This window comes from Lycorma delicatula, chromosome 11 (genome assembly GCF_047948215.1).
Source record: "Lycorma delicatula isolate Av1 chromosome 11, ASM4794821v1, whole genome shotgun sequence".
Classification (NCBI taxonomy): domain Eukaryota; kingdom Metazoa; phylum Arthropoda; class Insecta; order Hemiptera; family Fulgoridae; genus Lycorma; species Lycorma delicatula.
In genome coordinates, this window is record NC_134465.1 from 69,241,725 (window position 1) to 69,266,019 (window position 24,295).

General features: G+C 31.2%; 1 protein-coding gene across 3 annotated transcripts in view; it reads right to left on the bottom strand.

Moving 5' to 3' along the window:
• The window catches only part of LOC142332235 (uncharacterized), a 670,235-nt gene that overhangs the window by 568,530 nt on the left and 77,410 nt on the right, over positions 1-24,295 (bottom strand). The window contains exon 1 of one of the 3 annotated variants that reach the window (XM_075378534.1): positions 17,713-17,755. The exons of the other annotated variants lie outside the window; for them this stretch is intronic. The gene's annotated coding sequence lies outside the window, so the exon portion shown is untranslated. Of the gene's footprint in view, positions 1-17,712; positions 17,756-24,295 lie in introns of those variants that run through there. 3 annotated transcript variants of the gene reach the window in all.

Genomic DNA, 24,295 nt, shown 5'->3' on the forward strand with positions numbered 1-24,295 from the left:
CTGGTATATCATACATCAATCAATGTCATTAGCAGCACTGGAGATACCAACATAAAGTTTAAAAAATTCCCTGTAAAACCATATCATTTACTGTACTCTCACATACCAATTTTATTTTTTATAGGCTATCTAAACGGAATATTTCATTTGTAATCACCATATTATAATGAACTACATTAAATATTATAATTATATATATATATATATATATATATATATATTTACTGAGATATACTAAACATACATATAACATTTATAAATAACAATTGGATGTAATCAAGTAGAAATTAGAGATAATAACTTTCTTAGAAATGAATTAATAATTGATTAACAACAATAAGAATATTCGTTCGAGGAAGTCTTACTACACTTTTCATTGATAACTGGTTTTAAATTGATTACAAAACATTAAAAACCTATTACTTTACCTTCTATTTATTCATTATTATATTTTCTATTGCTTTAAGAGAGAGATATCAAGACGTACGGTCATTAGCTAGGTGGAGATACGCTAGGTAGCATATGACCGGGTTAAAATCCCGGTCATGCCTGACCGGAATTCGAACCAACCCAAATTTTTCCTGGGTCTTGGGAGAACCCTGATTTGAGGCAGGCGACTGAGAGGACCTAGCCCCGGCTCATCGGGTGGTACCCCATGCCGGGGACGACATGGTCGCCCGGAAGGTTAGAGGCAATGGCACCCCTAGGACCGATTGTGCTTCCGCGGCGGGTGCAGGCCTAGAGGGATGGTAAAAAAAAAAAATAATTAAAAAATAAAACCCAAATTTTTCTGCTTTGTAAGTAATGACAGTTAAATTTGTAAAAAAATATTTTAATTAGGGTAATTTTTTGTGTGACAGAATATTGTGTGATAGCATTGCTATATCACGCCTTCCGGCAACAGTGGACGTGGCACCAAGCAGATTGTTTAGTCCGAGCAACAATATCTTTTACGCAAGAAGAACGCCATTGTTGTGAGTTACTGCGAATCGAAATCGTAAGCGAAGTGTGGGAGACAAATGCAAATGTACCAAACAAATCCACTACATGTCGTTTATTTAATCGTTTTTGAGATACAGGTACTGTGCATGACCTTAAGCTTACAGGCCGTCGTGTGCATACGATAAATGAAACACTTCTTTGGTCTCCAAACAAGTCCCTTCAAAAACTTTCTAACCAGATCGGTCTATGTTACGGAATTGTTCATAAGACTACTAAAATTCTAAAATTATATCTGTAACGGATTAACGTAAGTTATCAGCTCCAAGAACCGGATAAGGAGAAACGAATGCAATATTTTCGGTGGTTTAGAAGTTTCATTCGAAATAACATTTGGACAAGGTTTTTTTCAACGATGAAGCTTGGTTTAATCTTGGTGGATATGTTAACAATCAAAATTATACAATATGGTCTTCAGAGAGCCCACATGTGATCCATAAACAGCCGTTACATTCGCAAAAAATTGGGGTGTGGGGTGGTGTATCTTATCCGAGAATTTTCGGGCAATCTTTTTTTCGGAAACTATCAAAGCTGAACGGTATAAAAAAATAATGATGCAGTTTATAACTTCTTTACATGCTGACGAACGTGATAATTCTTTCTGTATACTTGTACTAGATAACACATAAGCTTAATGTCAGTAGCCAACCCCCAGTTTATAAAAAATATACAAAAATCTTTGTATGGAACTATGCACTTTACAGTTCCAGCGGGGTGGTGTTTGGCTGTTGGGCGCATACGCACACAGGAAGCTGCAAGTGAGGGAGAGAGAGCACTGTCGCTCCCGCGGTGCCAACCCTGGCGTGCTGGTGGAAGTTAGGTTTTTTATACTCCTCTTGTGTATGGAACGTTCCTTGTTCGTTCCCTTTTCTAGTTTGGTGGGTGGAAGGAATATGAAACCGGTTTAATTGTTTTTTCAGTAGTGATCAGAAGATGGTGAAAGCAACGGCTCTTTGACTGCTAAATCTGTCAAAAAACAAGCTGGAAGGGCGAAAGAGAAGGTAATTAGTAAATACTAATTATGTATTTGTTTCTGTGTACATAGAAATTTAAATTAAGCACCACTGGACTATACTGTTTTTAAGCGGACATTTTATTAAGTTATTATCTAATAATGTACTAAAAAATATTATCTGTATTGAAATTTTATTAATTATTCTTTTAAACCCAATACGTACCGTACTCTTGAATGTGATAGTGTAAGATTAGATTTTCCTGCATCCAGCTATTCTATTTGATTCTTTTTATTTAATTTGGTTCTTTTATTTTACAGAAATCTTTAACCATGAGCTTGAAAATGCCCAGAAAAAACCTTTCTGGAGAAGCAACCCCACTAATTTTAGTAGGGGTGCCGTCACTGTAGATGAGTAATTGGGCCAGACAACTGTCGAAAATGATGCCGAAATTCAGAAACAGTGAACGTCACCGTAACATCATAACGGAGTTTTTTTTTTGCCTCAATTAGAAGATACGAATCTGAAATATATCTGGTTTCAGGAGGTCAGCGCAGTTAGTCATAAAGTGCGCAAACGATTGCTTTGTTGTGAAAAAGTTTCTTGATGTTTGATGATCAGACACCCCAAGGATACAATGCGTCTTCTTTCATTGGATGTTTGAAAAATATTGTCCTTATATCAACAAACCACAAATAATTCCTAAGCTCAAAGAAGAGATTTTAAGTGTTACTGGCGAAATTAAATCATAACTTTACAAAAGGTAACTTCGTCAAGAGAGTGTGACAGAAGCGTCGCCGGGTATATTTATGATATTGAGTTGCACAATTAACTGGAATAAGTTCAATTTTTTTTTAAGTAAAAAAGAAGTTAACCAATAACTTTACAATTTTTTGTCACAGATTTTCCTGGTGTACGCTTTTAATTACATATATTAAGAACAACAAAAATTACAATAACATTTTCCACATAACAAATCTGGAACTTTGAACATGTTATCAACTGTTAGAGATAACCCATACGACATTAGCAAATATGGTATGTACATTAGATAAAAATAAATATATTACGTTTTATAAATAGCTATAAGGACGAAATATATATATATATGTGTGTAATAATGTAGTATTTTTCCTATGATAAGTTTGGAATGTTGAACGAATTTGAATTTACCAATTTGTTTATAACACGTTAATAGGCCAATTTCATTGAATAACATTTAAAAAAAAAGATACATTACCGTTATTATTGTATATATGTATATATAGAGTCCATCACTATTGCACGTACCGTGACAATCTATACAATAACAATTCGGCACAGTCTGGTTAACGAAAGAAGGCACGTGAGTCTGAAGTGATATAATTTTATAACCAACAGGTGTATAAAAAATAAACCTGAATACATAGAAAGCTAATTTTTTCGATCATTTATGACAACCTTAACAGGAAAACTAAGAAAAATTACCTTCATTGTAAAGCTTTGTGGGGTGAAAACATGAAAAGGTAATTATTAATTAATGATTACTTACTCCAACGTGATAAAGAGGAGTTGAATCATAATTTATCAATAATATGGGATGACGACTATCCGAACGCCGATTTTCCGGACTGCTTATATCTGCGCGAGGCTATTTAGACAAAATAAATTATCTAAAATGATATTTAAATAAAGCTTTACTGCAATAAGAAATAAATTTTTACTCCGTTTTAGGTAGATTTAAAACAAAGCTACTTATTGTAATGTGTACCATGATTCGACTCAAAGAAAATTTCGACATATCTTCGTGTTTCAAATCCCCCCAGACCCCAAAACCACCGTCAGCTCAAAAATTGATATATACATTTATATATATATATACACATATATATATTTTTTTTCAGTTTCTTGTGGAGACCGTAACTGCCGAAATTTTACGCCCATCACTTTCAAATGTTTCCTTAAAAATAACTCGTCCCAAAATCTCGGTCGACAAAATCGGACCGTGGGGGTGAAAATGGGAGGCGATTTTTCGAAAAAAACAAAATATGTCTATAACTTTCTTATAAGAAAATATCAAATTCATTTAAAGTTCCTATTATTCTTTGGATGATGGTATAAAATTTATCACATAATAGATTTTTGATATCACCAACCATTAGCTCAGGGGATGGAAAAAATGCGGTTTCAAAGACAAAAAAAAATCTTTCTTAATATAGAATCTGTTTAAAGTGGTCGTTAGTCCTTTAAATATTACCTAACTCCTTTATTTAAAAATAATTTTTGATATGACCAACACTTACGGCAAAGGATGACCAAAATATTGATGGAATTGTAAGAAGATGGGATTTGTATGCTAAAGATGTGAAACTTTTTTCACATTCAACCACTGTTGTATTGAGTAAATTTGAATTTTTTTTTTAAATTTAAGGTGGAAGTCTTTTTTTATCCCCTACTTAGCACTGGTGAAATCTACCTCCGCCTTCCGGCGTGCAGAAAGGGATATTTTTAATTACTTTTTTCTAATTCGTATAACACTTTGAATTTTAAATTATTTTTTTAATTTTACTAAAATAAATTCATTTTTTAATATTTTTCTTTTATTAAGTACGATACCAATTAAAATTAGAATAACATGTACAGCACGTATTTTTATTTTTTTTTTTAATTTTCAAATTATCGGATTTCTGATTATCCGACCGTACGATAATCGGGGTTCTATGTTTATTCGTTTATTCATCTGATTTCTTTTCTGTTTTCAGATAAATTAAATAATCTTTTATATTTTGTACAGTATTTCGGGACAGATATTTTTTAAAACCCGTACATCAAAATAAAAATTTTAGAGATAAATTAAATTTGATTGGTCTACAAATTATCCTTACAATTTCTTAACACTGGCGTCACACCTACGATCGTAAAAAATTAGCTATCGCCAAAATTAATGTGTGGACGATACAGATAAAAACGTTGGGCTTAATATTTAGGTTTATTAGATTAAGGCCCAAAATTGTTTAAAATTATTCAGGTTGCGAAATAGTAAATGGTGTTGTAAATAAAGAAAATACGAAGAATCTAAGAAATCAAGATTCTACTTTCATTAATCATTTTTTCTATAATTGTTACAAGCCGAAATAATTAAATTAATCAATTCCTCTGCGGCTTTCTTGAAAATTATAACAAATGTATCTGTATCTGAAGTAAAAAAATTCATGTATAATTAAAATATCGTACATTTAAAACCCGGAGCAAAGAACGACATTCTTTTTAATTACACACAACATTAAATCCAGTTCTGTTTTTACGTTCGTTTACTAAGAAGTTGTTTAAAAAGAAAAAAATCGCATCGTTCACTTTAAAAGAAAAACCCGGAGTAACATGGTTTTTTTGTGCATACTATTTTACAACTCGATAACTTCTACAAAACAAATTTGTAAGATATACTTTTAATTTAGAAAACCACTGATAAAAAAAAATCAACAGGCCAACCTAGTATACAAGATTCCGTATAAAGATTGTAACACTGTGTATGTTGGACAAACTCAATACCTTAAAAATTGAATAAAAGCCCATAAATGTAGAAAAAAGGAAGTGACAGCGCTTACAAAACATACAATAGAACATAAACACTTGTTCGATTTCAACAGCACAAAAATATTAAACAAAGAACAAAATACACATAAAAGGACCCCACTCTACAAATTATATACATCAAGAAAAAAACAAACGCTGTCAACAATAGAACGGACATAGCCGTGATTAAGCAACATATATTTTTATTTAATTTAAAAAAAAAAATTTGTATTGTAAATTTAGTTTTCAGGAAAATAATGTTTAATGTTGTTATCTAGGATGGGTAGACTAGTTAATTTCTTTGTATGTAAGAGAATTTTGTGTGAATGTGTATTGTCACCTGAGGAAGCTTAGAGAATTCTAAGTGAAACGTTGTGTATTTAACTTAGAAATTTGTATAGTAGATCGGTTAACCCAAGAGATTTATAAAGGTAATATTTTTAAGTTAAATGTGTCTACAATTCAAATATAGTTTAATTCATATATACAGGTTATCATAAAAGAATGATGCGGTTTTGAACACGGTTTAAATTAAAACAGAATTAGTTACAGTTTAAGTTTTTTATTTTTCAAATTTGTCGTTTCAAACATTTTTTTACATAATTAATAAATTTCAATATGTGCGCCCTTCGTCGCTCGACGGATGTCCAAACGATACTCAACTTCTCTCCAATCATTAGTTAACATTTCTTCGTTAATGGTTGTCATTGTTTCAATTATCCTGTTTTTTAAGCGGTTTAGGTCGCGAATTTTTTGTGTATAAACAACACTTTTGATGTACCCCAACAAGAAAAAATCGCAAGGTGTCATGTCTAGGGACTCCTTGGAGGCCAAAGTATAGGTCCAGCCTATCCATCGATCTCCAAATTTTTCGTTCAAAGCGTCCGTGACCGATGCAATGAAGCAAGGGAAGCACCATTTTGTTGGAAATGAAGTCGATGAATGTTCTCGAGTTCATCCAGTAGAGGAAAGCAATAATCGGTTAACACGTCAACATACACAACTCCATTAATTGTTTTTTCAGCAAAGAAGAAAGGCCCTATTACACGATATTTCATCACACCACACCAAACATTAACTTTAGGGGAATCGCGTTGTTTCTCAATATTTGCGTGTGGGTTTTCAGAGCCCCATATTCGTGAATTGTGTCTGAACACATCCATTCACATGGAATGTAGCTTCGTCTGTAAAATATCATCTAAAAATGATTCGTTTTGACTTATTCTGTCCAACATTTCAACAGCAAAATTGTAACGTTTTACACCGTCATCGGGTTTCAATTCCTGCAGTATCTGGATTTTATAAGCGTGTAATTTCAGTTTTTTATGTAAAACTTTGTGATCCGTTGATTTTGGAATACCTAATTCGACGCTTCGACGGGGGATGGACTTCCCAGGACTTCTAATTGCCGATCGTCTAATTAGTTCAACCGTTTCGTCTGGTACACTTGGTCTGCCGGTTGATTTCTGTTACTTAACTGATCCAATTTCTTCAAATCGTTTGAACCAACGTGTTACGTTATTTTTGTGTGGTTAATCTCTTCCGAATTCACGTCGAAACGCACGTTGAACTAAAATTACGGATTTTAATTCAGCCATCAATAAAACACACTTTGCTTTGTCTTTATCCGAGAACATAGTAACTCAATAAACTCACCGCAACAACATTACAAAAACTGACGTTGTGGTTACAAGGTTACAACTGCTGATAAACAAACTTTTGGGTTGGAGGCTTTCAGGGATACCAATATAACATCTAGAAATTTCCCTACAATCTTCCTATGAATTACTGAAACCGCACCATTCTGTATATATATATATATAATATATATAAATGATGAATTAAAATTTATTCAATGTTCAAAACTTGTTTCAAAAGAAGCCTATAATGAATCATTTTTAAACATCTGCTCTATATCCTGACCCCGAAGGGAAAGACACGCTCTGCCAACTCCTCTGTTCCGAGCACTTATGGGCTTTACCATAGGTCATCTTCGAAACCTCGGCTTTTGAAATAGTCCGCCTCGGGCAGGATGCCATCGATTCGAATGACACTGACATTCCCATCGGTGTCCTACTAGTTAATGAACTCAAAACAAATCACATCTCACAGAGTCTTAAGCAAGACTGAAAATACCTAACTAAACAAAGGAATTCAACTACCTGCCCGTAGAAGGTAAAACTGAGTTCAAAACATAACACGAAACTTACAAATATTACACGGAACAAAAACAATACAGTAACACTGAAAAAAAAAAAAACAAAACAAAGAGCAAGAACAACAAAAACATAATTTGTAAAACAAAACATCAATAAAAATAGAATAAAATAGAAATCCAAGCAGAGCTCTAAATCCCCTCAGCAATCCTTTCCTTTGCTAAGTACACTACAAAACTCTTCACTATAGCCCATTCGGCCTGCCTCCTCCAGTTTACACGGAAATCCCGATAAGATCAAGTCGACAGATGGTCTCTGTACGCATTAACTGGTATTTCGAGCACTCATAAAGAACACGGTAGGTGTCGTCCAATTGTCTACAATGAGGACACATCCCAGAATTTACCAGGCCGAATTTCTGCAGTCTGTCCCTAAAAGCACCTGGCCGGAAAGAAATTGCGTCACATATTTATTAGGGTGCACCCAAGAGGCATCACACAAACCAACAATATTTGGAGAGAGATCATGCGTATAACGCCCACCATTTGTCTCATATAACTACTCTACAGTGAAATCTTTAAAAAAATAAAATTTAGCAAAATTTCGTAGCTCAACACAACCAATGTTTTGGTATTCTCTTGGTAAGTAACTAAAGAACTTTTAAATATAAAGAGTAAAGACGTCATTTAAACAATAAAATGGGAAAAAAGTGACAGCCATTTAATATTATTTACAGCTAGTTCAATAAGTCCCTTACAATACACTCCCGGAAGAGATCTCATGCCGATGAAATAGCCGCCATTACGGTTAGATTTGTCATAATACGAGGGTTATACATCAATTTTTTTCTTTCTTCAATTCCCTTTAAAATGGTTTATTATCTAATCCTTTCCATTTAAAAGTTGTTGAGTTGTTCCAATGGACCCAATGGATACTTCAGGTGTGGTACTTTCATAATTATTGATCTACTTGGCATTTCTCCCGCCACCACCCCATTCGGTTGTCCTAAAGCATAAGACCGAAGAATGTTTGTGCCACAAACGGCAACTGAGCCTCGAACAGTTTAGCGACCAGTATCCTAAGTAACTCCTAGAGATTACCTAACAGTGTGAGCGGAGTAAGCGCGGTGCTATACACCACCGGCTTACGTGTCCCAACCGTTCCTCGTCATATGTTTGCTAAAATGATGGGTTGGCGCACCCCGACAACTACTAAAAATATATTATGACATCCATAAATTAAAATTCATTTCGTTGAGACAGCAATTCACTGTCACGTCTAGGTTGCTGAATGACAGCAAGAACCTGTCCACCATATTAAAGCGCTTGGAGACTTAATTGGCTGGTGGTCAACCATACGTATCTCTAGGTTAGCTTCCCCCCAAATCAGCTGATTTGGAAGTCGAGAGTTCCAGCATTAAAGTCCTAGTAAAGCCAGCTATTTTTACACGGACTTGAATACTAGATCGTGGATACCGGTGTTCTTTGGTGGTTGGGTTTCAATTAACCACACATTTTAGGTATGGTCGAACTGAGAATGTACAAGACTACACTCATACATATCATCCTCATTCATCCTTTCTTTCTTTTCCTGTTTAACCTCCGGTAACTACCGTTTAGATAATTCTTCAGAGGATGAATGAGGATGATATGTATGAGTGTAAATGAAGTGTAGTCTTGTACATTCTCAGTTCGACCATTCCTGAGATGTGTGGTTAATTGAAACCCAACCACCAAAGAACACCGGTATCCACGATCTAGCATTCGATCCTCATTCATCCTCTGAAGTATTATCTAAACGGTAGTTACCGGAGGCTAAACAGGAAAATGAAAGAAAGGTTAGCTTCCCACAGCAGTGCGGTAAGAGTCTTTTCCATTAGGTAAACTACTGATGTCAGTTTAACAAAGGAATCGCATCGTGGTACTTTCATAAGGTCAAAAATTGATAAATTCGAGGTGGAACATTTGCTAAATTTCATGTTTTAACGATTTAAAAGTTATTTAATTGTTGCCATACCTTATACAACAACATATTTTTACCTGTATGGTAAAAATTTATATTTTTTTTGTAATACTTAATAAAACAATTTTAAAATAAATTTAAAAATGTCATTTTTATAAGCACGGACAAGTGGTGGAATAAATAGAATGAAATTATTAAAAACAGTTATTTATTAAGGAGACGCTCAGTTACATGTACGCTTTGTTGTATCAACGTAACAACTTTGTTGTGTAGAAGTTACACGGTTCAGAGATGAAAGCATTAAGTACTTTTCCATGAGATTTTTTTTAATGACTTTATTACAATATTAAATAAAATAATTTTAACTGTGCCCTCTCAATGGTAAAGATATTTAACCTAATATGGTAAAGAAATTTAGTAAAATCAATGTATGTATTACAAAAATTTATACAGATCTAACAATATTTTAATTTGGTTACTGTGGAATAATTCCTATTATATCGGATTGACAGTTTCCCCCCATTCCAATCGTTTAATTTTGTACACATACCACTGTCTACAAATATGTGTTTCTCAATTTACTTTTACTTAACAAACAAAAAAAAACAAAAAAATCTGAAATGTTGGAGTAGATATATTATAACTGTTGATGTCCATTACTACGACTTTCGAGAGTGGTGTGTATTCTCTCTCACTTTGCACTGTTTCATAAAGCACGCTTTCTTTCTTACGAATGAATTATGCTATCAATATAAACTATGATAATAGATATTGTAAAGTTTCACGAAACGGAAAATTACATCAAATCTACAACCAAGAAATTATTTAATTTTGTTTTTACAAGAAAAAAATACTATAAAAAATTATTTTCAAAGGGAAATATACAAAGTAACCATACGACTGATAGAAGAAACCTTATAAACAAATATAATTTATTAACCACATGAAACTTTTTCATAAGTTTTAAAACAAGGTAAAAAAAACCCCCTGTTTATTCCGAGCTCTTATTTTATAACTTCAGTTCTTCTTTCTTCTTTAAAAAAACAAAAAAAAATTAGAAAATACCCGTTGAATATTTCAATAGTAAAACATAAAAAAAATAAAACCTTCTTAAAAGTTTGTTTTTTTTTATAAAAAAGAAAGAAAAACATGGAAGCAATGAAAAAATTCAAAAGTTACATAATTTTTCATGATAACAAGGAATAGATGAAGAAGAAATATTTATATTTCTTAAATAATAATAATTCTAAAAGGATAAACAAAGATATATATATATATTTTATCACAGTTACAATTAAGGTAAACTAAAAGTATATTACTGAAAAATAACCTAACATAATCATTTTTGTTTCCTTTTTTTTGAAATAAAAAAAAGCCGATGGAAATTTGTAGCGTAGAAAAATGCAATTTCTGAACTGGACTCGAACCTGGGATCTTCCCATGAAAAGCCAAGACACTACCACTCTGACGTGGAGATCGGCGATTTTTTAATAATTGAGAACATGAAATTAAATTTAAAAAAAAATTAATATCGGACTAGAAATAACGACTTAAATAATATTATTATTACTATAATTAAAATATTTAATAATCTTAATAAGAAATATTTACTTAATACATTTTTTTCAAACACATGCAGACGTATACATAACATCAAATAAAACACTTATAATAATCTAATAGAAAATACTTTAAATCCAATGAAATAATTATAATAATGTACACGTGACATTAATCAACATTTTACTACGTAATAAATTCGGAGATAAACTACTTATATATGGTTAATCGAATCCAGAGATAAAAATTTCAATTATTTCAGTTTATAACACCGAATAAAAATCGGTAAAGATATTGAAAAAACTTTTTATTTAAAAAAAAAGCTAAGAAATTAATTCTTCCTAAAAACATCTTAAAAAAGGAAAATTTAATTTATTTAATTAAAAAATTGTTTTTTTTTTTTTTTTTGTTTTTTTTTAGTCACCGAGGTGTACATAGTAAAGGGTTAAGTTAAAGGACTGGCTTACAAGGAATGGGTCGTTCAGGGAGTACCTGAATACCATAACGAAAATACCCTACCCGGAATGAATTTATTGCACAGCCGGGTGGATACTGCATATCATACCTTTCTAAAATCTCCAAGGTGGATCGCATATAAACCAGAAGGAGTGAGCCATAACTCCCCGAAGTAGATCATGCAAGTTATTCCACAAGATCGATATTTATGGTGTAAGAGCATTAACTGGTTCAATACAGTTCTGAAACCGAAGATTTCAGAAGAAATGGGTCGCTGCTACCGTGTTAATGTGTACGGGACTCCTGTATCCATCCTCAGAAACCCGAAAAGAAATCAGCGTGCCCGAGTAAGCCATCAGCTTCACTTATGCCATCTGATCCTCCATCAGTATTGCTTCCTCAGTAATGTAATCGGAACTTCCTCGAAATGTATTTACTGCAGCCGGGTGGACACAGCGGATCACACCTTCCTGTTCACACATCTTCACTTGTAAAGTAAGTGAATTAAATGGTTCAAGACAGTTCTGGACAAAAAGTTTTCAAGAGAGTAAGTTTCGGGTGAACATCGACAGAATACATGGGAAGGACGGGAAAGAAACAGCCCGCACATGGAGGTAGCTTAAGAACCCTTGGGTCGATGCTTCCGATGATGTGTGTGGGAATCCTGGATCCTTCTTGAGAAACCCGTGGGGAAAACAGGGTGCCCTGGGTAATGCCATCACAACAGCTATCAAGGCATGTTGTCTTTATTACAAGGGAAAGTGTGGCGACAATGTAAAAAATGAGATATCGGGTTTTTTTAACAAATCTTTACTTTTAGGGTACAACTATACTTCGTATGTACACGTGTGCGGCACTCCTATCGTCCTTATATTTCAGGATTAATCAAACTGATTTTCTTGGCTCAAATATTACTATATATGTGGGACACAATCATATCAATTTTTTTTTTACGTAAAACGTCTTTAAAATCACACCGAAACATACGGGTACAAGAACATAAATTTGCAGGGTAACGAAAAGGTCTATATTGTCTTGTCATAATAACTTCCTAACTATTAGTCTCAGAGACGTAAATGCGGTGTCATTATATAACTTACATAGCTCGACGATAAGACTTTGAGTTTGTGTCACTGGCAAACGGGTTGGCGGGGAGGGGCACAGCGCAGATCGGCCAAACCTGGCGCTCTCCCTCATTTTCATTCAGTGTAGCTCACGACTTAAAGACGTGATAGCGCGATGATTCGTGTGTTTGTATTTAGAGTTATTTGAGATAGATCGATTTAAGTAAAGTGTATTTTGGACAATATTTATGTGTAAAAAATTAAAGTAAACGTGTAAAAATGTATAAAAATTCAATATGTCAGCCTCAGCCCGCGCAAAAGCCAGCCGGAAATATAATTACATATATCGTTGAAAAGACGACATTATGGGCTACGCACAGTACCCCAATGTCCGGTGCCGAACGAGCTAGACTGTTTCGGGAGCGTCGCAAAGCTGGCACGACACGAGCACCTCTACTTCTGCTTATTATGCCTTATGTCTCTTACTTCTCACGTCACAGACCAATGTTGAACAAAATTATCGTCGAACATTAATCAGAATAAATATAATGTACCATTTATTGTCGGTCTTATGTTAAAATTAAATTTAGTACGCAATCAATGTCTCGTTTTTATTTCAATCTAATACACTAAAAGTGACTCACTAACATATAGACCGACAAATTTATCTGTAGAGTTTGCCAAATGAAGGTGGCTCTCCCATTTTACAATACAGGTCTGTAGCTCGGAGGAACTTCATCCAAGATCCTGTAACGTTTCACGTTAAACTAACGGAATTTTTTTTCAAAATTCATTTTGGGGGTATATCGCGAAAAAACAATTTCTCCAGAGGCATTTTAGAGAAAATGTTATTCAGAAAAACCACATTATTAGTCATTACAAAATATATGGTAAAAATTATTAAAAATAGATAATATATTATTAAACAGCTGTTCAAATTGAATAAAAAAAGTTAATATACCCATGACTAATTATTTAATTGTTTCTTATTATTCTAGTTATAACAGTCATCTATTTTTAATCATTTTTACTAAATATTTAATAATGATAAAAAATATGGTTTTCCAAAAATTTATTTTTATAATTGAAAACCGCATTTTGTTTTTATATTTCGTAGAGGGTTGAAATTTTTCAAAACATTTTTTGAATCTTCATTAAAAGATTTGGTAAGTTTCAATAGAATCGGTTGGGGACCCACCGGGTGTGTCAACTGGTGAATGCGTCTTACCGTATCAGCTGATTTTGGAAGTCAAGAGTTACAGCTCCTAGTAAAAGCAGTTACTTTTATACGAATTTGAATACTAGATCGTGGATACCGGTGTTCTTTGGTGGTTGGATTTCAATTAACCACACATCTCAGGAATGATCGAACTGAGACTGTATACAAGACTACACTTCATTTACACTCATACATATCATCCTTATTCATCTTCTGAAGTAATACCTAAACGGTAATTCCCGGAGGCTAAACAGGATAAAGAAAGTAAAGGTTCGGGGGTCTATAATTGGAAAAAATTGTAGACATTACCCGATAGCTCTACGTAAGAAGTATAAATTTTGAAAAAACCAAATACAGTATAAATTTAAATCAAAGGGAGGTAGAGTAAAAGAACAAAAAAACATATATTTCATTTTTATAAGAGGGGGATTGATTTTTTGAAAAATATTTTTTGGATTTACATAATTACTGTAGGTAATAATTTTACTTTAATAATTTTTTTTAATTCCTCTGAAGAAAATCAAAATTACGAGATATTACCCCTCACCCAGTTCCTTAACGAATTTTGAAAAAAAAATTGATACGATCAATGGCACCATACATAGAAATAGCTTAGAAAAATTTTCGTCTACATGAAATAGTTGTACCTTAAAACGTAAAAAAAAAATATTTGTACAAAATAGAAAGGAAATATTGGTAAATTTGTATCTATAAGAAAATTTCCATACATTTTATACAACAAAAATCATTAAATATGTCATCTATGACGACTGAAAACGTTTTGAAATAAGATTTATTATTATTTTTTTATTTTATTTTTTATAATACGATATAGTTAGATTTGTTTTTAGACATATTTAAATTTTAAATTATTGTAGCTGATTTTTATAAACCAAAACATAGCACATAATTATTATATAAAATAATTATTTCACTGTACAAAATGGATTATAAATGATAATTTATTTTGTTTAAAATTTTGTACTTAACCATATTTTCTATAATCCTTAAGATAAATGCTGGAATAGTTTTTTTGTTTTTTTTGTTAACTGTAGAATAGAAATGGATTCCTATGTGATTTATATAATAACGTATAATTATGTTACAATTTGATAAATAATTTATTTCTTTAAATAAATAATTAAATATCTTTTAAAATCTGTCTGTCTGTAATTAATTATACCTTTAAAAATAAATAATGAAAAAGAGAATCATTAATTATACATTTTTGAAAGACTGTTTAGATATTTCTTCTTTTTTTTTTAACTATCATGTGTCTTGATTGCTCATGTGTCTTGATTGCTTTTTACTCTAACCTTACAATTCTATCAGTATTTTGTATAGATGATATCTAACACCAAAATAACTTCTTGTATTGAAAGATAAATGAGTTGCTTTGCTTTTAACGATTTATCATTATTACAAAGCCTATTTATAAATCATAGAACGATATTTGAGATATTTCTTATACAATCATTCAAGAATAGATTATGATCAACTAATTACACGTAAAAATTAAGCAGTAATGACCATTCAAAAGAATTAATTATAAAAACCAAAATATATAGAAGTAAACAAAACAACTCCATATTTGTTTCAACGGTATAAAAAACTGAATAAAAATATAATAAAGTACAAAAATTAATTTTAGATCGTTCGTTAACCGACGAAATGGGCGATTTAATTTTTATCTTGTCGATTAACGGACGAGATTTGTAATCGGTATAACATAATCATTCTGTGTCAAGAATAAGGGCATTTAAATAAAATTACAACTGTTAAATATGTAAAAAAAAATAGAAAAATACTCTTATCATGAAGAAAATTATTTTATTTTTTTCGGTATAAGATTACCACACCCGGAATATCCAAAGGACCCCTACGACGGGACTTAAAAATTTTAAATGGAAAAGGTAGGGTTGTGCCAGATCATTTTGGTCGAACCCCCGGGTTGGTCTAGTGTGAACGCGTCTTCGCAAATCAGCTGATTTCGAAATCGAGAGTTCCAACATTCAAATCCAAGTAAAGGCAGTTATTTTTATACGGATTTGAATACTAAATCGTGGATAACGGTGTGGTTGGGTTTCAATTAACCACACATCTCAGAAATGGTGGACCTGAAACTGTACAAGAATATACTTCACTTACACTCATACATCATCCTCTGAAGTAATACCTGACGGTGATTCCCGGAGGCTAAACAGGAAGAAAAGATCATTTTGGTAATCCTTCTCACCAGTCTGCCGAATATCATTACCCTATGATTAATGTTACATTTGTTGCTGTACATATTAACGAAATGTATAATTTAACTATAATTAAATTTTCGTTCCTGTCTGTTTCTTCAAAGCGTTCGAAAAATTGCTGTGCAGTACGGTGCATTTTGTTCTTTCGACCGGTTGCGCTGGGGGTTCTTGGTAAGAGCAACATATGGGACTTATTACTGCACATAAAGCTGTAAGAAACAAAAGAAACTTTTCCCCTACAAAGTAATCTGTGTTCAAGAACTGATACCTTCAGATCATACCAAAAGATTAAATTACTGTCAACTGTTTAAACGTCTTATTGAAACCAAAATTACGTAGGTATCCTTGACGTTATGTATTTTTTTTACAGATAGTTTCATACCGGAGAGTATATTAATACTCAAAATACATAACGGTGGTCAGCAACTAATCTCCATGAATTGCACGAATAATCCCTGAATCCATTTTAACTAGTTTCGGCGAGACGTCTGTACGTATGTATGTATCTCGCATAACTCAAAAACAATTAGCCGAAGAATATTGAAATTTTGGATTTAGCACTGTTTAACATCTAGTTGTGCACTTCCTTTTTTGATTGCAATCGGCTAGATTAAGTGTCCAAAAAAAAGCCCAAAACCCAAAAAATTTGGATTATCGGCTTTTTCTTAACTGCAGTAATAAGCCCTCATCGAGAGCTTTTCAACGATATATCGTAAGTGGTACTTATTTTCATTGGTTCCAGAGTTATAGCCCAATAAAACTTTAATTAATTAAATATTTGGATCTTTCAAGGGGAAGGCACATCGGCGAGAATCCGACTTTATTTCATTGTTTGTTTTTTTTCTCATTTAAATGTATTGATTTATTAATAATTGTAAATTTGTGATACAGAGTTTTACAATAAATAATAATTCAATAACAAAAAATATATATATATAATAAAAAAAAATATATATATATAAAAAAGATATATAATTTAATAGGAGTACAAGGCAATCATGTGGTGTCCAAATCACATTTTTTGCTCTGGTTTAACCATCCAACCAATCAGTACTAAAATAATTTTATTTTATTTTTTTATTTTTTTTTTTTATTTTCATTGCTATTTTCAATTTCATTATAGAGTTCAATTTGTTAAATACAGTAGAAAACGAGTAAGTTGTGGCTAATTAACCAACCGGTTCGTCTAGTGGTGAACGCGTCTTACCAAATCAGCTGATTTGGAAGTCCAGAGTTCCAGCGTTCAAGTCCTAGTAATTTTTACACGGATTTGAATACTAGATTGTGGATACCGGTGTTCTCTGGTAGTTGGGTTTCAATTAACCATACATCTCAGGAATGGTCGAACTGAGACTGTACTACACTTCATTTACACTCATACAATCATCTTCTGAAGTATTACCTGAAAGGTGTATAGCGGAGGCTAATCAGGATAAAGAAAGTTGTGGCTAATTGTACCAGGTTTTTAATTTTCGATTTTCCAGATAACACACAAAAAATTAGACACGGTAATTAAAATTACAATATTAACAATAAATTACTTACATATAATAAATGAAATAGTAATGTTGTGTGTGTTATTTGTCCAATAAACTCACCTGAAATTAAAAAAAAGAAAAATTAATATCTATGTAAAACATTTCCAGTAATAACTTATTTAGTATTTCTTAATAAGTGAAAAGTTACGTTATTTCACCAATTTACAAAGTAATTTTATTATAATTAATAATTAAAGCTTCATTTTGTCCATAAACTCAAAAGAACTTGTTTCTAAATAAATTATTTTTAATATATTCTGATTTATAGAAAAATGAAATACACTTAAAGGAATTTTATTAATAAAATTGGGAACCAATCATTTTACTTAGCATTAACATGTATATTAATCTTAAGAACAGATTTTATTTCGAAAGTTCTGAGATTAAAGTTAGTTCCCTTTATCCTTTATCCTTATACGGATTTGAATCCTAGACAATGGATACAATGTATTTAGGGTGTCTTTATGTTTGTTCTATCGTAGCAGCTCAACGGCTGAACCGATTTAGATGTATGATCCCGCGTTGGAATCCTAACGTTACCGGGAGTGTCATAGGCTATATAAATATGTTCATATATATATATATATATATATATATACACACGATATACCGGTCTAGGCAAACCCCGGAGCCAACTCAGGGGTTCCTCGGAGCCTACCCCAGGACCGCAGAGCTCGGTTCGGTCGCTATTCTCATCCACCTCGCACTGTTCGTTATCCTCATGGATGTGAGAATAATACTGATAAATAACAATTAAAGTATTCAGACCTAATAGACTCCTGAAAAAGAAGCTAATTACGTAAGACATAATAATAAATAGCAGCTGTGGGAAATAAAGTACACACACATTTGATGACGAAAAATTCATAACGTACTTCTTTGCCGTAGAGGCAATCTTTTACAACTTCACCCTTCTTGAGAGTGAAGAAATATGAATATTTTTAATACCTTAACCTTCAAGGGTGCTAGGGCATCGGTCTGTCGTTTAAAACATTCCACACTATAATCTGAATATTTAAAAACTGTGAAAGTCATCAATCATTTGGCTCTTCAAGATGAAATATATCTAAAACCTTTCTCAATTATGCGAAGAAACCTGGGTAAATATTTGGTTGCGATTGATCGAGTAATTTTTTTGTTTATTCCAAAAAAACAAGAACTCTGTCTATAAATAATAGTGTAGATAAATTTAAAAAAATCTATCAAGTAAACTGAGTTATTTTTCAATAACTCTCATCTCAACGCTTCATTCTAAACGATCCTGAAATTTCGTATTTCATACTTGTGAAATTCACTTAATAGTGTTTTTATACGGCCGGCCTCCGTGGCGAGAGTGGTAGCGTCTCGGCCTTTTATACGTATGTCCCGGGTTCGAATCCCGGAAAGGCATGGAATTTTCACACGCCAAAAAAAATTGCCATTCATCTTACCCTCTGAAGTAATACCTAACAATATACAAGTGTTTTTACACGACTGCCCATAAACGAGTGTAATGTATTTAGGGTGTATGTATATATTTGTTATACCGTAGCAGCTAAAAGGTTGAATCGATTGTCACCGCACGCTTTTTAATTAACCTATAAAAGTAATTACCCTATATTAAAGAGCAATGTTGTATTTTTGGCAATCGTATTACTTAATTTTTAATATTTATATCTTGTTCAATATTAATTTAAAAAATTATTCTACCTTAAAAATTAATTTTTTTTAAATAAACTAATTTCTTTTCAATAATGTTCAGCAATCAAAAAAAAATAATAATTTTTTTAAAATTAATATTCAGGGCAACATTTATCTAGAAAAGTGTTATTTATTTCAAGTTATTGGAAAGAATATCTATTATAAGTTATATATAATTAAAAAAAAAAAAAAACATAGAATGACCCACAACAAACCTGACGGTTATCGAGGTAAAACAGGATGGCAAAATAAGCGGTTTTTGGACTTAGTATCATCTTGAAAACTGAATGCTATTTTAATAACAATGAAGTTAAGGATTGCTGTATATCATGCGTTCGTATTGGAAAGATACTTTAAAAAAGGCAATTCCATTGTTATTATATAGCAACTGCAACGTTGGCATTCCAATATTCCACAGCCCAAACTCCAAAAAAAAATTGAATTTTGGACTTTTACTTAACTGCAATAATAAGTCCTCACTGAGAGCTTTACAACGATATATCATAAGTGGTACTTATTTTCATTGGTTCCAGAATTATAGCCAAATAAAACTTTAATTAAAGAAATATTTATATCTTACAACGGGAAGGCACATCGGTTCGAATGCGACTTGATTTTCTTCTTTTTTTTTTATTTCGAAATATTGATTTATAAATAATTATTAATCTCCGATTGTAAAAAAAATTTACAATAAATAATAAATCAATAATAACGATAAAAAAGATATGAAAAAATATCTGACGTTTTTAATGAAATAAAATTTTATGTAATTTTCATTTTAAAAAAAAATTGTACATGTATTTTAATAGGCGTACAAGGAAGTCATGTGGTGTCCACATCAGATTTTTTTTTAAATCGACAGGTTCCTATAACTCATCCTGTATTTTAAATAAAACTACAGTATTTTGAAATTGTCAGATTGGATAAACAATTCATGAAATTCTTTATTGTTTCTTGTTTTTTACAATTGACAAAAAAGTAACAAAATAGGAATTCCAAGATATTGAATATTCTAAAAGAATTTACATATTGATTCCTTAAAATAATTTTTAAAAAACCAACAGTACAATACTTAGGATAATTTTTTTTTTATTAAAATAAATTTGTTCAAAGTAGAATTCGTAGAAAAATTAGTAATATATTGCAATAATATACGATGATTACGGAAGAGTGGGTGAGTTCGTTTGCAGGTATAAAACTTGAAAGTTACTTTTATGCGGATTTGAATACTAGATCGTGGATACCCGTTGTTCTGTGGTGGTTGGGTTTCAATTAACCGCACATCTCAGGAATGGTGGAACTGAGACTACAAGACTACACTTCATTTACACTCATATATATCATCCTGATTGATCCTCTGAAGTAATTCCTGAACTGTAATTCCCGCAGGCTAAACAGAAAAAGAAAGAAAGTAAGGTATAAAACTTGAGCTGGCTTCCGTGGCGCGAGTGGTAGCGTCTCGGCTTTCAACCGGAGGTTCCGGGTTCGAATCCTGGTCAGGCATACCTTTTTCACACGTTACAAAAATTGTCATTCATCTCATTTTCTAAAGATATATATAAGATGGTCCTGGAGGTTAAAAAGAAAAAAAGTATAAAAGTTAAGCATATAGACATTTATTTATTAAATCACTATTTAATAAATAAATTATAATTTAAAAAAAGTTTCACTTAACTGCACTTAAATATTTCATTTGAATTACTGAATCATAACGGAGCGAACAAAAAAAAAAAAAATCAACGTAAAAGATTAATATTTTGAGATTTAGTAGATTATGGATAACTGTTTAAAATTTAATAATTGATAAAAAAACTGGTTAAAATTTGATTAGTTTTAACTAACTAAAATAAAGCTATGTAAAAATACTCTATATAACAAAAAAATCTTTTAAGGCAATATACAAACGCAAAACTAAAAATCCTAATTTTTTTGTTGAATATTTTATGAGAAATCTGAAAACATCTACATCCTGCAAAATCATTCCGGTCCATGTAGCAGCACATCGTAGAGCATTTATTTGCCATACGGTCCTTCCGCCTGATCATAGTAAAAACTATTTTATATTTTTCTATATCATAGCATATTGTACAATATTATTATTTAGTCACTAATTTTATACAAAATGATTCTGTTCTGCCTGTAGTTCCATCTAGTATATAAATTAGTTTCTAAATCAATGTTATTTTTAAAAATTAATTTTTAAAACAATTTTCTTGTTGGTAATTTTTTTTTTTAATTAATATTTTATTTTTTTACTAGCAGACCCGGCTATGCTTCGCTATAGCTAGATTTGTGTATATAAAGATTAAATGAATACAAATGAAAGTTTGATAAAACATTAACAAAATGAACATTACGGAACTTAACAAAATATAATCTTTCCCTTTTCCCTTTTCATTTTTCCCATATTTCCTTTTCTTTTCCCCTTTCCCATCCCTTTCCCTTTTTTTCCCCCAATTCTCTTTCTCTTATTTTCCTTTTTCCATTCATCTTTCCCCCTTTCCCCTTTTCTTTTTTCTCCTTTTTCCTTTCCATTTTCTTTTCCCGTTTTTCCTTTTCCCCGTTTTCTCCTTTTTCTATTTTCCATTTTCCCTTCTTCCCTTTTACCTTTTCCGATTTTTCCCTTTCTCCCCGCGCGTAAATCCAGTAGTTTTTTAGTCTATAGCAGACACACAGATCGGAAATATTAAAATGGAATCATAAAATATTTAATATAGCGTGTGTTGCTTTTACGTCCAACAGATAGCGCTGTTTTTAAAAAAGGCATGTTTTTCCCTGTCACAAGTGTGACAGATTACTTATATAAATCGTAGGTATATAAAAATACGCGCGTATTAGAATACAACGTTGTGTTAAAATTTCAAAGCAATCGGTGAAGAACTTTCGTAGATTTAAGATTTTAAACAAACGAACATTTACATTTTTATTTATATATATAATTTATATTTAGGCATTGTTTAGACAGTTTCTAAGCAACTGTTATTTAATTTTCAATTCAGTTCTGTTAAGAGTACTGACAGAGTTACACCTATTCAATCTCTGCTGATCGATTGAGAGCATTTATATACTACATCAAAAGAAATATATACAAGAAAAAAAAAAGGAATTGCAAAAGAAGTCCACATATAAAAAGAGAATTAAAAAAAAACCGCTGAAATTTAAAGGAAAGAGGACTACCATTAACAAAAAGAAATCTTAATCGAAATTAAATAAACTCAAGAAAAATTAAAGATAACAACAAAGAAATAGAATAACGAATAATAATAAAAGGTATTTATAAAAAAGGTAGATAACTTTAAAAAATAATCAGAGTAAACATGGTTGAACCATAACGATAATGGTGGGGTGGGATTAAGTGAGGTGGGGAGGTGGGCCCCCATCTCAATTTTTTGTTAGTTTTGTAGATATTAAGATGAAGGATAAAACGAATTGCTTCGGTTAATATTAACTGATACGGACGACAAATTAAAACATGCCATATATCGGTAAATTGCATAAAGTCTGAATACAAATTCAGACTTTAGGAAGTTGAATGACATGGAATATTTATTATATATACATAATATATATTATAAGAAGAAAGAAGACAGGAATCCTTACCCATCTATTTTGGAAAAAGATTGATTCATCTCGTTTTTATAAACAAGATGAATCAATATTCATGCTACTTATTACGAGGCCGGGACGAAATGCGTTGAATTAAATGTTTTTATGTTACAAGAAAATCATGGTTGGACTATCACTTTTTTGATATAAATTTTTATAAACTATCATTCAAAGTGTATTAAAATAAAAAATAAAAAAAAACAGATAATGTTGATTATAAACGACTACTAACTATTAATGTAATTTCTTGTACAAAATTATATTAAAACTATTATGATATATTAGTGTTATGATATATTATTGTTTTCAAAATCATTAAAAAATACCTAATAAATTTTTATTTTTGCAAATTTTATAATAGTTATTTTATAAATATTTTAATATTAAATGACTAATTAAATACAAAGTTAAACTTAAAATCAACAATCAAATTTCACCATAATTTTGACTTCAGAGTTGGCATAAATTAAAAAAAAACGTAGCCAGTTGCTAATATCAAACGTAACATTAAATAAACAAATATAAAATAACTAGTGGACCCGACAGACGTTGTCCTGATGTGGCATTGTTCTGTAATTAATACACAACAAATAAAAATAAGAAATTTATTAAATAAGAAAGTTAAAATTAGCAGGAATGTGGACGAAATTTCATTAATATGACTACTATCAGTTTGTGATTGTTGTATTAATGTAATGGGTTTATTGATTAATTATGTGTAGTATGGTTAATATTTCTTTTCACTAAATATTGAGATGTCTGATGAAAATTGAATTAAAAAATCGAAACGCCGTAAAATCAATAATTAGTGTAATTAATAAATTTTCATCCACATTACTGCTAATTTTCACTTAAGGTAATTCTAAAAAAGTACCTCCTACATTTTTTTATTTATTTAATAATTTTGAAGTTTCATAACCATGTGATAACTTAATTAAACAATTAATAAAAAAACTACACTGTAAAAAAAAGTAACGTTGTTAAAATTTTAGTAGAAATGATCATTTTTCTCATTTTTAATTTTAACATCTATTTTAACACATTTTAAATAGTTGTAAATTAAAAACACAATTTTAGAAATTTTTTTATAAAATTAATCAGCTACAGAAATGATAACTTCAATTTTTTAAATATACTTTAATCTATAATTATTATAAGTAACTTTTATAATTTATTTTACAGACTTAGATTTTTATTTTCAAAGAGCCGTTCAATACTTCATTAGTTGCATAGAATCAAATGAGAACTGACAATTTAAATTTGTAGGTTAAGTTGACTGTAATTGAATGCACGTGTATAAATCA